The sequence below is a fragment of the Lynx canadensis genome, chromosome B2, assembly GCF_007474595.2.
Source record: "Lynx canadensis isolate LIC74 chromosome B2, mLynCan4.pri.v2, whole genome shotgun sequence".
Taxonomy (NCBI): domain Eukaryota; kingdom Metazoa; phylum Chordata; class Mammalia; order Carnivora; family Felidae; genus Lynx; species Lynx canadensis.
In genome coordinates, this window is record NC_044307.1 from 65,592,049 (window position 1) to 65,606,530 (window position 14,482).

Genomic DNA, 14,482 nt, shown 5'->3' on the forward strand with positions numbered 1-14,482 from the left:
AGGTGCCCCTAAGTTTATTTATTTTGAGACAGTGAGCATGAGCAGGAGAGGGGCCAAGAGAGAGGGAGAGAGACAGAATCCCAAGCAGACTCAGCATTCAGGGCTCAAACTTGTGATCCCCTGATATCATGACCTAAGCTGAACTCAAGAGTCAAGGCTCAACCAACTGAGCCACCCAGGTGCACCTAGGAAATAAATTTTAACGTCATATGACTCAGGAAAATAAATACTATCTATTATATAAATTTCTCAAGTACCTCTGTTCATTATAGAATATTATGATATGCAGTTCCCAGAAAAATCTGTTTTTATATAGCCTAAAATAATATGCTTTGTAATTTGAAGTGACCTGTGTAAAGAAGCAGTCAGTATTTTGTAAAGCAACTCCAGGTTTCTAGTTTTAGCTGCTTATTGCTTTTTTGTGCAACCCTGCACACTGCAGAGATTGATTTTCTGTTTGTGCTCTCTGTTGCAGTTTTGAGATTCTTTGAATAAGCTCATCAAACTTAACTACCTACTAGAGCTTTATTTCTCTGAAGCAGCATTGTGACACTCAAGGGTTCCAAATTAAATCTCAGTGCAAACCATGGAATTTTCAGTTTCACGATTTTTTTGAAGGCCTGGTAGATACTACAGAGGAGGGATTCTGTGATGGAGTAATTTTAGAAATGAGATCATGTGAGAGGTTGCTGTGCTACTTTATTGTAATTTCCTGTGACCAGCCTTCAGCAGTTTGTTAATCTGCCTGAATTAAGTACTTTATAATTCCAGATTTGGAGAGGTGAACATAATATATGAAGACAGGAAGCTAATGAAGCAAACAAACAAAAAACAGGTTTCAAAAAGTTAATCTGTCAGGTCAGTAAACTTTGGAAGCAAGTTTGCAACCATTCTTACCTAGCTGGCACCGTAGAAGAGAGTAAATTAGAAACGGTACAAAGTTGATCCAAATTCTCCTTCAATAAAGTTTACACTAAGTTTCTAGGGGCGCCTGGGTGGCTCAGTCATTTAAGTGACTGAGTCTTGGTTTTGGCTCAGGTCATGATCTCACAGTTCATGAGTTCGAACCCCCGTATCAGGCTCCACAGCTGGCAGCAATGAGCCTGCTTGGGATTCTCTCTCTCTCTCTCTCTCTCTCTCTCTCTCTCTCCCTCCCTCCCTCCCCCCCCCCCATGCTCTCACTGTCTCTCTCAAAATAAATAAACTTAAAAAAAAAAGTTTACACTGAGCTTCTAAAAGAAACAAGTTAGTATTAATTACATTGTTGCATTAGGTGGCTTTCAATATCATCTCCTAATAAGAAAGTCTTTGGTAATTTCTGTTCTTTATGTGTGATCTGACTAAAACTTCAGTTGGATGCTGCTTGGAACTATTAGACAAAATCTTTGGATTTATTGGCCAGTTAGTTTTTGTTTTTGTTTTTGTTTTTCCATTTCCACATCCCAGGTAGCAAGCAAGTAGTGGTAGATTCAAGTTCATTACTACTACTGGCAAAACAAGTTATTCATTTAACAACTATGAGTGCTTGGCACTTCTCTAGGTGTTTGGGGATATGGACTGAATAAAACAAAAATCCCTCCCTCATGGAGCTTATATTCCACTGGGGAGAAACAAAATAAGCAAATTGTATGTTATATTTAAAGATAATAGATGTCAAGGAAAGGAGAAAGCAGTGGGATCAGAAGTCTCATGGGGGAAGAGATTTTTGTGTATCTAAATAGTATAGTTGGAACAAGCCTCAGTAAGAAAGTCATTTATGAACAAGGACTTGATGTGAGAGTGAGCCAAACCAATATATAGGGAAGGTTTGAGGCAGCTGCAACACAAGTTCAAATCCCTGAGGCCAGTGTATTTCCAATGTGTTCTAAGAGTAGCAAGAGGCCAGCATGGCTGGATAGGAGGAAGTGAGGAGGAGAGTGGTAAGAGATGAGGCCAGAATGGTAATGGGCTTTGTAGCTATCCCTCTAACAGTGATGTAGAAGACTATACCTGATATTGCCGATTTCACATATGGTCACAGAATCATTCATGAACACACTGACTGCCATGTGTAAAATTAGAGTTCTGCTTTCCTTCATGGAAAGGATGATCTGCTTTTCAGCAGTAAAATTCAAATGTTCAAGGTAAAATATATATTTGAGAGAATGACAAGAGAGAAATTACACTATAAAAATGTGAAATTACTTGGAAAACTTGATCTGAATCTTTGCCACTTATATTTAATACAGTAACTTTAACTTACTATAGACTCAAACTCATGCTGGTCTGCCTGAGTTTGTCTCATACTTTGCCCAATGCCTGAAAGTCACATTCAGTTCTTGAAAGCATAATAGACCTGTATGGTTCAGTGGATGTTAACCAGTCAGTGTGCTGTGGAGATCCCAAAGTGGCAGTTGTCAGTAAAAGGAGGGCAGTTCTGACAGGCACATTTGGATTCTTGGTTGGAGTTTCCAAGCAACATCGAGGGGATACATGGCAATATATCTGCCTGAAAGAAAACTATCAGAACTACCTCAGTTCTGCCTCCTTTTGCAAAAGAACAGTATTCTTGATTGTGATAACTTTATCACTTCACAGTGTGCATCCTATGACAGCCATGGTTCACAAGCACTAGGAGGGCCTCTATGGCAATATTCAGAGTACCATATGTAACTTCCCTCTTCTACCTTCTAAGCTGCCAATTATCTCAGCCTTCTGCTTAGCTGAAAGGGTCTGGACAGAACATGCTGAAGCCACCTCAAATCTTAAAATAGAAACTTCATTAAGTTTTCTGTTTCAGAATATTTTCTTTTCAAGTACTAGTTTTAAGAGTCAGTTTTGTGGGTGCTAAAATAAAAGAGTAAAATGTAAAAAGGCTGAAAAAAAAAGTATTTGTATTATGGTACTGGTGGTATAAATTCTAGTTTCAGAGACTAATTAGGTAGAAAGGAGAAATGAAATCTTTAGGTATGGGTTATAGTTCTCTATTTAAAACATTCTTTTAAAAATTAAGTTTGCTTTACTCCTAAAATCTTTAAGATATCTTTATAATAGGATAAAATACAAAGTTAGGCTTATAACAACTTCTTAGCCTGAAGGGAAATGTACATAAAGTCCATATTTCTGAAATATCATTGTTCCATTACTTAAATTAAATTATAGTCCTTTTTTAGATACTGTTTGAATCAAAGGAATTACCAAGAAAGAAAGAAATCCTCTCTCTTTATGTTGGCCTTGAATGTAACCTGAATTGTTCTCTCAGGACTTGTCTTATGATCCTCTTGAGGTTAAGGAAGATTGGCCATTAAATTTCCACCTATCGTCCTTTGGTTAAAACAACATATTTGTCAAGACACCTAAAATCTGTGATGATTTATATGCAGTGGTGAAAATGTATGCATGGTCTTAGGCATAGTAATATTTTAAGTGGGAATGGTGGACAATGGGGCACAAAATAAAAATATCTGTATTTGCTATGTTGTAACAAGAGCTTTTTTGACTCATGGTGTAAGAATCTAGCCCTGCACCAGTGGTTCAGAGGCTCTTGCATCCAAAGTGAAAGAATTTCTCAAGAAACATTTTAAAATAACAAACTCCATTGGTGTATGAGTGCTTTCTTTTCTCTGAAGGCTCTGCCTATGCTAGGGCTTAGCTAACACAACCTCTTTTGATGTTGTAGCATTCTCCTGATGCTTATTGCCCTTTAACATCATCCACAGTAAAGTTTTTTACTAATCAGGCACTTTCAACAAAATGTGTCTTAAATGTTGCTTGCTTTCTTTTTTTTTTAATTTTTTTAATGTTTATTTAGTTTTGAGAGAGAGAGAGAGAGAGAGAGAGAGAGAGACAGAGCATGAGTGGGAAGGGGCAGAGAGAGAGAGGGAGACAGAGAATCCGAAGCAGGCTCCATCCAGGCTCTGAGCTGTCAGCACAGAGCCTGACACAGAGCTCCAACTCGTGAACCGTGAGATCATGACCTGAGCTGAAGTCGGATGCTTAACCACTGACTGAGCCACCCAGGTGCCCCTTAAACATTGCTTTCTTGAGAGTTATGTGATAAATTTTGTTTGACTGTGTCTATAAGATGTAGGAAACAAAATAAAATATGAAATTAAAAGTTTGAGAAAGAACAAACCTATATAGCAGTGGGTTAATAATATAATGAAGGAAATGGGCCTGGTAGATGAAGTGTTTCATCAACAGCCTACTGGGAAATAGGATTAAATATTAAAATGTTAATGAAAAAGGTTTTATCACATCAACAGTTATTTTCTTACCTTTAAACTTTAATTATGAGAAACAGGTTGAGAATAGGGAATAATTCATTGCTCATGCCTGAGATTAAGCTACTTGAGGGAGGGAAGGGCCAATAGCAGTCTGTAAGCCCCACCATATATTAACTTGTCGCCCTTGACCTGCTGTCACCGTCTTGCCCAGGTGGAACACAGCAGCCACAGAGGAGTGAGGGTGTGTCTGGAAGCAGGCCTACCCTTGGGCTAAGTCCAGAGAAGACCATCTGGTCTGCAGTGAAGATCAGGTAGGACATAGTACCAGAGAGCAAGATCATGGGGAACACCTCAAACCTACAAGTGCAGGGGATCTAGAATGGGGACAAGCCACTGGGGAAGCAAGAGTATCTGAATCCTGGCAGCCAAGGCTCCATTAAAAGACACCAAAACCAAGGTGTCCTGCCCTGTGAGGAATGGCTTTTTTGTTTTGTCTTTTTTTTTTTAATGTGTTTGATGACAAGAGTTTAGAGTTTATAATCTGGGAACTCACCATTTCTGACAATCTGTGATGATTTATACACAGTGGTGAAAATATATGCATGGCAGTGAAGGCAGAGGACTAAAGATTTTTTTATTACAGTCTAGTTCATCTAATTGTAGTTATAAAGCCAAGTTCAAAAGCAACAGGACAGTGAGCATTCTAATAATATTTACCATAATGTCAGAAAGAAAATGGGAGAAATAAATGTCACTGTGTTACCTTAAGCAGCAAAGAACTGTCCCCTTTCTTAGATCCGTGTAATACTGAGGGACAAAGTAAGGTGGGCAGACAACATAAAAGAAAACATGTTGTTGCCTATTCCCCAAACCCTAACAAGGCCTTGGGTATAATTTTTTTCTTTGTAGACATATGGCCTTTGTTTGGGAAGAAATAGTAAAAATAACATAGGGAAAAGAGTAAGTACAATAACATTCCTTAGTGCTTTCTTTATTAATTCTTCCTTTCTATTTTTAGGTTATTCTAACACTTCTACAATTTTTTTCCAGAGAAAGCACTTATTTAGTATCATAGGTACAACCTTATATGCATTCACATACATAAGTCAATATGTAAATATATATGACTCCTATGACAAGTACTTTGCTTACTCGAACCAAGGTACATTTTTCAGTGTCAGGTTGAAGAATCTGGCTGAAGGCCTGCTCAGAGATAACAAAGTCTACTTCCCACGACTTAGAGAATCACTTAAAGGAAAAAGGATTTTTTAAGAGCCTAAAAGGTTGAGTAGTGATAAGGAGTTTAGAAACTTCTCAAGGTTTTGCCTGAGTGTAGTTTTGTGCAGTGTGACTTGACTATGTCAGAAATTGCAATATCTAATTTTTTAAAAAAAACTGTTTTGATTGAGAAGTCTCAACTCATAATGACTAGGTATCAAATTATTTCTCTTTCACTAAAATCTGCCTCCTCGAGGCTCAGGAAGGTTCTCTTTCCTGCTGTGAAACCATCTCTCTTAAAGCCATCTTGATCCAATTCTGTCATTTTTCAGTCACTTTCACTTAATAAGAATAAACCGGTGGTAGAAGTGAGATTATCCATCCTCGTTAACGTTTCCATATCTCATTTGACTTCAAGTCCGTTTTTTCCACACAATGCTTTTTCCCTTTCTCTTTGATATAGAGCACTTGTGGTCCAGACCGCCAGTGGACAGCATAGGCTTTAGGCTGTGGCGGATGGTCTGCCCTCCCACACTTGCTGCCTTCTCTGCTGTTAGTGCTGGGACTTGGTGTTGGGAGAGGGAAAAGACAATCCTCAGGTGGCCTCCAGGATTTGTCTGGCCTCCCTTGATGAGCCGTTACTACTTCTCTGACACACTGACCAGCTCTGATTTCTCTCTGTGAGGTGGATGTCCAAATGCCTGCCTTCTCTGGGACTTTTGTGGTGGGTTTTTAGAAGATTCTAAGGGAACCTGCATGTATACAGTGTTCCATGTGGGGCATCCAGGAAAGGCTCTATTTAGTCTTATACCTACCTTTCCTTGTCAAACAATGGGAATGCAGTCTGCCAACGCTCTTCTTACTGCCTCCTTCTGCAGTGCCAATGGCATCAGGTTCACTTTGAGACGAGAGAAATCACCATTCCCTTGGTGAATGGAAGTATCAGGCTTACTGAGCTTGTAGAAAGGAAATCTAGAAGAAGGGAAGAGAGTAGAGAGAAGGCCACTGCTATCTCAGCTCAATGGTTCTTCCAAAAGATACCTCTTTCTTGCCCCCAGCCCTCTTTATTATTTCACTCTGACAAAGGCCAGAAATTGGTTTAGCTTCTTTTGTCTTTAAGAGTATGAAGAATAGGAGGTGCTTTGAATATGGCCCAAGAAATTTTAGTTTCTTTTCTTGACAAGGCACCATCTTTGTAATAATCTTGTATTGTTTTGTAAGGGTTGGGAAGAGAAGGAAGAACTTCACATCATCCTTATAGTAATATTGAAAGTTTACTATGTGTTTGGTTGGGGGTGGGGGGTACTATACTAAATCATTTTTTAGTTTATTTATTTTGAGAGGCAGGGGGAAGCATGCACATGTGAGCAAAAGAGGGGCAAAGAGAGCGAGAGAGAGAATCCCAAGCAGGCTCTGCACTGTCAGCATGGAGCCTGATGTGGGGCTTGAACCATGAACCATGTGATCATGACCTGAGCCAAAATCAAGAATCAGATTAGCATTTAACCAACTGAGCCATCTAGGTGCCCCTACTAACTCATTTTAAACAGAGGCCTAGAAAAGATAAGTAACTTGTCAAAGGTCACACAGCTGGTAAGTAGCAGAGCCAGAATTTAAATCTGGGCACTCTGGCAATAGAGGCTATGTTCTAACCACTGCCTCACAAAGCTTGAGTGATGCCTAGCCATGGTTTGTGGGATTGTGGAGGCAGGGTCCTGAGACACTGGCTTTGGATCTCAGAAGACAAGCCTGGGAACACTCTTACAGAGAGAATTCCAGGTCATAAGACTGAGAAGCTACAGGACAGTAGTGGTCACTGACCCCGGGGATGGTAAGATCCCAATAAATTTAAATGTACTTTCTGTTCCAATAAAAGCTTATTGAAATAAATTATAATTATTTTAATGCAATCTCCTTTTATAGTCTAATTAGCACTTTATTTTGCAAAGCATTGTATAGTTTAGTGACCATTTAGTTGTTTTTTTAATCTAATGCACCCCAAGGTGATCAACAGAAGTTTTTTAAAAAGAAGTTTAAAAGTTTAAAAAGAAGTTTAAAAGTTTAAAAAGAAGTTTTTTAAAAAAAAAAATGGTGCTGACAGATTCATTGTGGATCCAAGAAGGGGGAAACAAATGAATACTTTTTATGCACTCTTCATGATATATTATGCTTTAATGAAATACCATAATCTATAGTAAATCTCCTAGAATTCTGCATCTACTTATTGGTAAGACAGTGGTATGCATAATTAAGTTTCAAGTGGTTAAAACTCTGTTGAATTGCTCTCCAGCACAGCTGCATTTTTTCAAACAAAATGCTGGTCTGTCTCACTCAGGATGAAAGTGTAGTCCTTACAACATTAGAGGCATTTGGAGCTCCTCCCATTAGCTGCACTATCAGTTGGGAGACTGCTGCCTCAGTAGTACATGTGTGTAGTGGCATGTTTTCCATTGAAGTCAGAGAACCCAGTCTGGGTTGCTTAAGACATACTGCTTAAGAGTGTTTTGCCAAATTCCAGGGAGTCTGATAAAGAAGGACCATAGTGGGGCACCTGGGTGGCTCAGTTGGCTAAGCTTCCAACTTGGGCTCAGGTCATAATCTCACACTCTGTGAATTCCAGCCCCACATCAGTCTCTGTGCTGACAGCTTGGAGCCTGGCGCCTGCTTTGGATTGTGCGTCTCCCTCTCTCACTGCCCCTCCCCCATTCATGCCCTGCCTCTCTGTCTCTCTGTCTCTGCATCTCTCTCAAAAATAAATAAACATTGGGGCGCCTGGGTGGCTCAGTCGGTTAAGCGGCCTACTTCGGCTCAGGTCACGATCTCGCGGTCCGTGAGTTCGAGCCCCGCGTCGAGCTCTGGGCTGATGGCTCAGAGCCTGGAGCCTGCTTCCGATTCTGTGTCTCCCTCTCTCTCTGCCCTTCCCCCACTCACACTCTGTCTCTCGCTGTTTCTCAAAAATGAATAAATGTTAAAAAAAAAAAAAAAGAAGAAGAAGAAGGACCATAGTAACAGTGAGAAATAGTGACTGAAGTCCCCAAGAGAATCCTGGCAATTTTTACAGCTAGCCTTTTTCTCTACAGACCTACATCCTCTGCTGGGTACTCCTTGATCTCCTGCTTTAACTTCCTTTTAATCTATTAAAAGTAGAAAATATTTATCACTTAGATTTCTCTGGAGGGTAAGCATGGTGTACTGTAAAGATTGTAGAGGTTGACATTTGACTGACCTAGATTTTATACTTCAGTTTTGCCATTTGCTGGTTATACCACTTTTTTGTGAATCATTTAATCTCAGTTTCCTTATGTATGAAAGTAATATGCAATTTATTGGGTTTCAGTGAGAACTGAAAAAGATGCTATATGTAAAGCATGTATAATTTTGAATATGTATTATCCTCTTCATTATTGATCAAATCGTTGTTTGACTAATAGAGTGACACATAGTCCTGCATGACATTTTATTTCCCCGGGTGTTTGTAAACATACACCCCTCCTGTGAAAAGGGAAACCACAAGGTTGCATCAATAGACTTTGCTTCTGTGGGAATGCCACTGCAATTACAGTAGTTCTGCTCTGTCAGACCAGAGGATAAATGTCATTTAATCCATTTATGATGGACTGCTGGCTGGGGAAACAAGAAAAACTGATCTTATGCTTTTCTTTAAAGATGGCCTCTACTTCCTGAAGAGAATGCTCCAAGTTTAAGTCCAGGAACCAGGGGGCTCTCTCTAAAAAAGTTTCTTTCAGAATTTAGCATGAAGCCTAATCAGCCTTGGCTTAGGTCTGGTTTCTCTCTCTAAATTGCCCCCAAGCCCTTCATTCCTCATACTGAGCAGAGACTCTTAAGACTGTACTTCTCTTCCTCCATGGCTCCCACATATGTAATAACAACTCTTGTTCACATGGACGTCTTTGTACCATAGTCTCTTCTGAGCTGATATGCCAGATATCATATCTATGTTGTATTTCTTTCTGTGTTTATGAAGCTTCTAAGGAAAAAAAACCAGAGGATTAGTAGACTCTTGGCTTTTTTTGGTTTAATATTTCTTAGTTTCATTCTTTATGAGTCACCTAACTAGCCCATTTCTCGTAGTAATTTGTCACTTTTCAGGCACAGATTTGGATCACTTGCACAATTTGGATGAGAAGAGCAGGAGTCAAGATTAAAATGAGTGAGGGAATCTTGCCATCTACCCAGAATCTTCTTAGCATCTCACTGAAAATTTATGAATTTTGCTCCTAAAGAAAAGCATATGTAATTACTCTCCTAAAGTGTGGTACATTTCATTCCTTTGTTGGAGAACAGTCCTAGAAATCAAGCAAACTCTGATGTCTGGTGTTGGAAGAGAAAAGAACATGAAGAGGTATAAGAAAATAATGCTTCTGAACCAGGAAATAAATTCAGATTTGCAAAAACTTAGAGTAGGACATCAGATCTCACAGCGGTTAATCTATGTGACAAGAATAAGGTTACCATATTCTCAAAATGCAATGAAGCAAGGGTAATTCTGAAAACTAGTCCCCAAATCCTATTTTCTGCGTGATGTAATTGAGAAACTTTTGAGAATTAGGGAATTCACAGAGGTCTTGAGATGTAGTCTTTGTGACGGGTAAGGAGCCACTTCTCTTGCTTTTTAAAATAAGAACAACAGTTGCCATGTAATAAGCATGTGCACTCTCCTAGGTGTTCCTTATATATTATTATATTGAGTTTGCACAACAAGTACATGAAGGAAGTGTTAACCCCATTTTAAAGATGAAGAAACTGAGGCTTAGGGAGGGAATTACCTTGTCCAAAGTCACAGAGTTTGTATTTCTATCAGTGGCCCAAAGTCATTTTCAAAAGTACTATAAAGGGATACTCTTTGCATTATTATGCAAAATTGAAACAGTTGCTGTGATTTTTTTTCTCTTCCAGACTAGCAAGACAGATGACTTTTTCCTGTCATATTTTGACTTTAGAAAGTGAATGAATCTTTTGCCTTTAAGCTTACTTCCATCCTACCAACCTTATGAGCTAGCCTTTGTCCCCTTAATCACAAATGTGATAATTATGTCTAGAATGAAAGGAGGAATTAGAATATTTGTTTGAATTCTTGATTTTAATATTTATGTAATATTTTAAAATTTCCGAAAGGAAAGGTGCCTGGGTGGCTCAGTCGGTTAAGCATCTGACTTCAGCTCAGGTCATGATCTCATGGCTCTCTGTTCCTGGGTTCCGGTCAGACTGTGTGTTTAGAGCCTGCTTCAGATCCTGTGTCTCCCTCTCTCTCTGCCCCTCCCTGACTCACACTCTGTCTTTCTCTGTCTCTCAAAAATAAATTAACATTAAAAAAATTAAAATTTACAAAAGGAGTTGAAGTGGCTTCTAAGTTGAACATAACAGAAAATAAGAAAATTAAGGATAAATAAGCAAATAGATCTTCCAAAATATAGAGTAGATAGTAAAATATGCTTAGGAAAAGCTGATTTATATAGCTAGTTTCTGAAATTATTCTCAGTTTTATGGCAGCTAAAACAAGGAAAATACAATTTATAATCTACGTTACCTTTTCTAATAACCACAAAAGCATGCAAAGTAAACTGTAGATACAGTTTTAAAGCAATACCTAAGATTTTCAAATGCACAAATTCAGGTGTGGCCTCCTAAACTGGTGAGTTGCAATTGGTGCTGAGGTATCATGGTTTGAATTCACTGTTTTATACATCGCTAGCCATATAACCAATAAATAAGCCAAATGTAGGAAATACCATGCCAATAAGATTGCTGAAAATATCATTTAATTGGAGGAGAGTCTTTAGCAGTGCTTGGATACAATAAATTCGGGGTCAGATTCTATGACTATGTCTGTTATGCAGATAACTCCAGCTATTAGTTATATATATATATATATATTATATATATATATAATTATAATATAATATATATTATTATATATATTTATATATATATATTATTTATATATATATTATATTATATATATATATTAGTTATATATATACATATATAATATATGATGTCCAAATAGGGATACTTTTGAGAGAAAAAGAAATAATTATAATTGCACCAAGATAAGAAATGTCAACAGAGACTGTACCAGAGAAACTGGGAATATGGTCACCCTAGGAAAAAGTACAAGTGGTCATTTGTTTTAGACACCAGCCTCAAGAACAGTTATTGTGACTTTTGAGGACCATACTTTGTCACCCATGCAGAGGTTCACTTAGTATGAGCACAGTTATATGGATGCCTAAAAAATAAATCAAGATTCCTTTACAAATTATTTTTAACCATCTCACGGATTTTTTAAGTATTTACTTGATTGCCCTGAAGTTGGATACTAATTTGTTAGAGAAACCAACCGTTTTCTCTTTTTCAAAATTAAAAAATCAAACTCTGAACTTGTAAAATTTATAAAGAGGAATGAATTTTCACAGCATGACACTCTGACCTTGACCCTGATTCCCAAGAGTCACCTTCCCTGTGAGGATTTCTCATTCATCAGCTTTGAAACCCTCAGACTGTCCTCAGAGAAGCTCTGTAAAGGCACACTTCCTTCTTTTAGTGTTGACCCCCATCTTTATCACTTAAACAGAATTTTACAAAAGGCTCAGAGATTATAGATGAATAATGCATGCAAAATGACAAACATCTCGGTAACCTAGTTTACAGAATAAAATTTACTTACCTTCATTTTGGAAGCCCTTCTGGGCTTGGGCTGCTGCCAGGTTCTTGGCACACATCCACCTGACTGAGCCCATCTTGTTCCACCCATGCCTTGCAGGAGAACTTACCCGGGTGTTTACCCTCCTGGAAATCCAGGCAGAGAAGAGGGAGGCACAGAGAGAAACTGGTGCTTCCTTTCCTTCCGCTCACATTTCCTCCTCTTCATTCTGGTTTCTCCCCAAAACATCCCTGAATTATTGACAGCATGACTCTGAATCCATTCAGAGGCTCCTTTCTCTTCTTGCTGAAGGTATTCATTATTCTACAAGCATACCTTATTAAAAACTTAGCATGAATGTAGGAGACACAAAAGTTGCAGGAAGATCATTCTGTTTCAAAAAAATCATGGAAGTAGTACCTTTCATTTGAAAATATTATTAAGATAGTACCAGCTGACCTCCTTTTTAAATATACTAAGTATTGAGGGGCGCCAGGGTGGCTCAGTCAGTTAGGTGTCCAACTCCTCATTTTGGCTCAGGTCTTGGTCTCGCTTTGGATAGAGCCCCATGTCAGGCTCTGAGCTGACAGCACAGAGTCTGCTTAAAATTCTCTCTCTTGCTCTCTATCTCTCTCTCTTTCTCTCTCAAAATAAATAAACTTAAAAAAACTATGCTAAGTATTGAAAATATTTGCATTATTAAAACTAGCTGTGAGAGAAAACAACCTCTTGACTAGATGTTTAAAGGATTAAAATAGAGCTGTTGATTTATTAATAAGTCATTTTAATAAATTAATAGTAGTACTAAACAGTATTTTCATTCAGGACTACATACCTCTAGTCATATTCACTTCCCAATTTATTATTTTTAATTCTAAGTTCATTATCTTTGGGGACATCCATATGGCATATTCAGTGATTTGATACAACTATGACATGATTCCATTAGGTTTTATCATGCAAAGTATAAATTTTATAATTTTATATAACCAGCATGCTTCCATGTCAGTTTTTAAATTCTTTCTAAATCATGTTGCCTTAGATTTGTTAACTGCTATGTATTAAAAGCTAATTTATCAATTGAATAAAGTATAAGAAAGAACAGTTAAACATAAATAATGCCTGCTACTATCTAATTTGAGGCCTTAATAATTCATGCTGTGATCACACGAAGATGCTTGTTACTGGTAGTCCCTATGTAAGCTCTCAGCACATAGACTGAATTCAGATTTCATTCATTAAACAATCAATAAAAATTCCTTTTGAATTACTTGACATCTTTGAGTTAGAAAAGTTCATATCAAAATGTGGATTTCCAATTTTTCTGAAAATTGGACCTGCCAAATTTCTTATGGGCTAGAACTTATGGGCATCCTCAAGGATGCTTTTATAGTATCTTTCTGGCTTTGACATGTGTTTAAATCTTCAACCCCTGATGTAGATACTTCCTAATCCAGTGCACCCTACACTCGGCCTCCAGGTTAAACTTCTAAGTGCATTACAGTAAATCCGCCACACCCCCATTACAAAACTTTCATGTCTCCATCTGTGGAATCTGTGATTTGGACTTCAAGGCCTTCTCACTTTATATTCTGATATTCACCCAGAACAATGGAACAATAGGTCCCATTTTTCTGGGCAAGTGGGGGCTACTTGTTACCAGATCACACCTTGTGCCTTTCTACTTCTTCACTTTCTGATGCTTTTTTTCTTCCTCAAATTTCTTCTTGTCCATATTCATGTATTTTTTTAGATCCAGTTAAAAAGTTGTGTCTTAATGATATCTTCCTAGAACAGTCAAGACAGATAGTGATTTTTCCCTCCTCTACACTTACCAATTTGTTGACTTTCAAATTTCTAAATGCATACCACTTTATGTTGAAACTATGAGTGATCACAGACTTATCTCAACTACCGGGTAGGTTCTAAATCTTGTTCAGTTTGAATCCCACATACACTTGGCATAATTCCTTATACTTCTTTGACACTCAGTAATTATTTGTTGAATAATTATTTGTTGAATGAGAAAATTTTCTTCTTTGTTTCAATATTCTTTATGTAACTAATATCCTCTGAGACACAGATGTTATTTATATTTGCATTTTCATTAAGTAGATGATAGATGTGTGTATTTAAAATATTGATTTTTGTGAGGTATGTGATTATTTAGAGCTCTAGAGCCTTTTGTGTAATCAAATATTTGACCTTCCTGTTTAATCTTTTTTTCCCCAGTAATTACCATGATGTAGCTTAGTTTTTTATAGCTCTCACCTACCAAAATAATTCAGAAGGAATTATAGAATACCAATGATACATCTTTCTTGACATTATAATAGTATCATGTTCAAACTATAAGAAAAACTGTTGCTCCTAAACTATAATGTAGTGTGAAATT

The 14,482-nt window shown here is 37.7% G+C and overlaps 1 protein-coding gene across 19 annotated transcripts in view; it reads left to right on the forward strand.

The window, feature by feature from the left end:
• The window catches only part of RIMS1 (regulating synaptic membrane exocytosis 1), a 488,852-nt gene that overhangs the window by 148,163 nt on the left and 326,207 nt on the right, over window positions 1–14,482 (forward strand). The window lies entirely within an intron of this gene.